The sequence below is a fragment of the Chaetura pelagica genome, unplaced genomic scaffold (genome assembly GCF_000747805.2).
Source record: "Chaetura pelagica isolate M959 unplaced genomic scaffold, ChaPel_1.0 scaffold275, whole genome shotgun sequence".
NCBI lineage: Eukaryota > Metazoa > Chordata > Aves > Apodiformes > Apodidae > Chaetura > Chaetura pelagica.
The window spans coordinates 272,122-275,188 of NW_009953486.1; positions in this window are offsets into that span (position 1 = coordinate 272,122).

A 3,067-nucleotide genomic window follows, 5' to 3' on the forward strand; every position below is an offset into this window, starting at 1 on the left:
GTGGTGGTTGGCGGAGTTAACTGCCCCGCGTGCGGAGATTGCCCGGCTAATGGCGTGCCTGAGGTTTAAACGTCTCCTCCGTGGTTCCCATCCCTCCATCCTACAGATTTTCTGTGGCTTTCAGGGGGGCAGAGCTGCTGGTGCCCCCTCGGCCTTGGCTTTTGTGTCTGCTCTTTATTCAGATCCGTTTCTACGAGGTGCTTTGAATCTCTAGGACATCCCTCACACACAAAAAATAAGTGTGCTTGCCGCTTTTTAATCTGTGATTTAAATAAACAGATGTTCCATCACGTGCTTCCCTCCCTCCGTGTCCTCCTACACACCCTGAGTACCTTTAATTTTGAAAAGGCTGTGAATAAACCTGATTAATGAAAACGAAATGCCTTTTTAACTCCAGCGTGTTTTTAATTACCTCCTTACTTTATACTGCGACAGAGTCCAAGCAGCACCTTCCTAGAAAGAGTCCCATTAACATGCAAATGAAGGCTTTGCAGAAGTTGGCTGTTAATGCAACGAAGGACACGATTTCTTCATCCTCAGCAACACTGAGTTGTCACCAGACCAGGTTTCCTGCTGCCTCCTGCTCTCCCTGCCTGCCCAGTCCTGTGTCTTCACCTCCTTGGACACACCTTTTCCAGGCTCTGTCACCTGTAGGTGAAGCACACTGGAACTAAACAGCCAAAACCCCTTTTCCAGCCTAAATGCTCGAGTTGGTTTCCACCTGGAGCTGTCCCCCTCCTAGGCCTGCAGGTGTGAAATCCTCTGTGCTCCAGGTCTGTCTTTTGGGTTTTTTTTAAGGCTTTGCACTGAAATGTGAAGGTTAGAGGGGCTGATTGAACGTGGAGCTGTATCTTTATGCAAATACATCTGTTTTGCATAAAATCTATATTATACCTGGCTGCAGCTTTAAGCCCTCCTGCCTTTCCACACTCCTCCGTATTCGAGACCAACCTCCCCCTGTCATCCCAAAGCTCCCTGGGTCCAGCATTCCCTTCTTCTCCTCCTCCTCCCCAGGTTTTTCTTCCTCAGGTCTTTGTCAGAAGAGAGTATTTATTTCTGCAGAATTTATTTGTGTGTCAGGCTGGGCTGCCTCCCCCAGAGCAGCAGCAGCTGCAGCCTGGGCACTGCCCTGGGGAACGTGCTCCAAGAGGGGGAGGGCAGGCCAAGTTTCCCAAAGCTGTTCCACACAAAGGATTTCAGGAGACTTGAGAAGGTTTAATAATCTTTTGCCAGTCACACCCCATCCTCCACCAGCTCCTTTAATTAGAAGTTTATATTGTATTTTGGGTAAATCCTTCCATTCCTCAGCCTGGCCTTAGAAAAGAGGTGGTTCCTCCTCGTAAAGAAGGAAATAATGTGCATGGGGGGAAAAAAGAGAACAGGAAAAAATACCAGCTGGAGGAAAAATCAAGGTTCTTTGTGTGGTTTTTGGCATGGAAAGCACTGTAAAGAAGATGCTCAAAGGAGAGGTTGAGAGTGTCACAATGCATCTCTTTGAGAACTGTCAGGGATGTCCACGTGTCCCCAGCCCAGGTCTATGTCCTCTGCACACCAGCATGTCATGGACCTCACCAAGGCAGGGACCACCCGAGGGGAGGACTTTAGACTTTAATCACAACCCCGATGGGTTTTAGCCACTAAGCAAACAGGTAATAGTCATATTCCTGTGGCACAGAGCCCTTGGAAACCCCCCTGGCATGTTCCCTTTTCTGTCTTTCAGAAGAGCGGGCGAACAGATGTCCCCTCAGCCTGGCAGGGCCAGGCTGGAGCTGTGGTCCCTGGCTGGACCATTTAATGCCCCGGGTCTTCCCTGGGCTCTGCTGCCTGCTCTGTGTCCCCACACACTCCTGGCTGCTCACCAGAGTCTGAAAGACCCTCATGAGCCACCCCCATGTGCACTGTCCCCTCTGCCGAGGTAAGGTGGGACAGGACTGAAAACCAGTGGAGCTCAGGAGAGCTGCCTGGGTTGCTATTTTGTACCACATCCCATACCCAAAATCATCTGTAATTCCAAAGTCTTCTCATTCCAGCCCCTCTCCTCAGCTCTGCTCTGCCTTGGACATAGCTCAGTTGTAAGAGATTTAGTGTCTGATAGATTAAAGTGATTTCCTGTGTGCCCTTGCATGTTGAGAAAACCCAAGTGGTTTAATAACTCTCTTTTTTTCCCCCCACTAAAGTTTTCTGCTCTGAAATTGAGGTGCCAAAACCAATGAAATCTGTGCTCTGTAAGTTCTGCTCACAGGGATCCCCCTTTTGTTTCCACGTTCTGTACACAGTGGACATGGATCTCCATCCCAAAGCCTGATCTTCCCTAACGCTGCTTTGCAGGGCTGTGCTCCTACCCTTTGTGGATCCTCATGGATCCCTGAACATCCTGGGAGCATCAGCTTAGTCAGGCATGGTGGAGCAGCTGGCTGATGTTGGAGGAAAGGGTTAAGGCACCCACATTCCTGTCCCCATGGCTGCGATCAAAGGTCAGGGGGGTTTTTAGGTGGAGGAAGGGAGGGAGGTGATGCACAGCCCTGACCAGGTCAGCTGAGGAGTAAACCACATCTGAGGCCAGCTAATGAAGCAGTGTTTGTCTCTCTCACAGCCACGTACTCCCGGGCTGTGCCGGGCAAGTCAGAATTCCTTCTCTAGTGGGAGTGAAGATGTCGATTGTATTTTTTCCATGATGTGTATTGAGGCATTTGCTGGGTTGTGGGAGTAAACACTTGGGGGAATTCTCCATGAGCTAGCAAGGGCAAGTCACAAGCCTACTAAATATGGTGAATGAAGATTACAAAAAAAAAACAACTCCTGGAGAATAAAACTCCCTCTTTCCACCCCATCTCCCCCCACTGCCACCACCACCACCACCTCTGCTTATTTTTGCTCCTGGTCACGCGCGGCCGTTGCGCTGCTCGCCGGGTCACCCCGCTGCCACTGCTCTGAGAAAACACCTTGTGCTGCCCCAGCTTGGGCTTTCTGCACTGGGGTGGTCCTGCCCTGCTAGCTGAGACACACTGCACCATCCTGCTGCAGAAAGCAGAGCCACCAAAATATTCCACTGGGGAGGAAGGGAAGG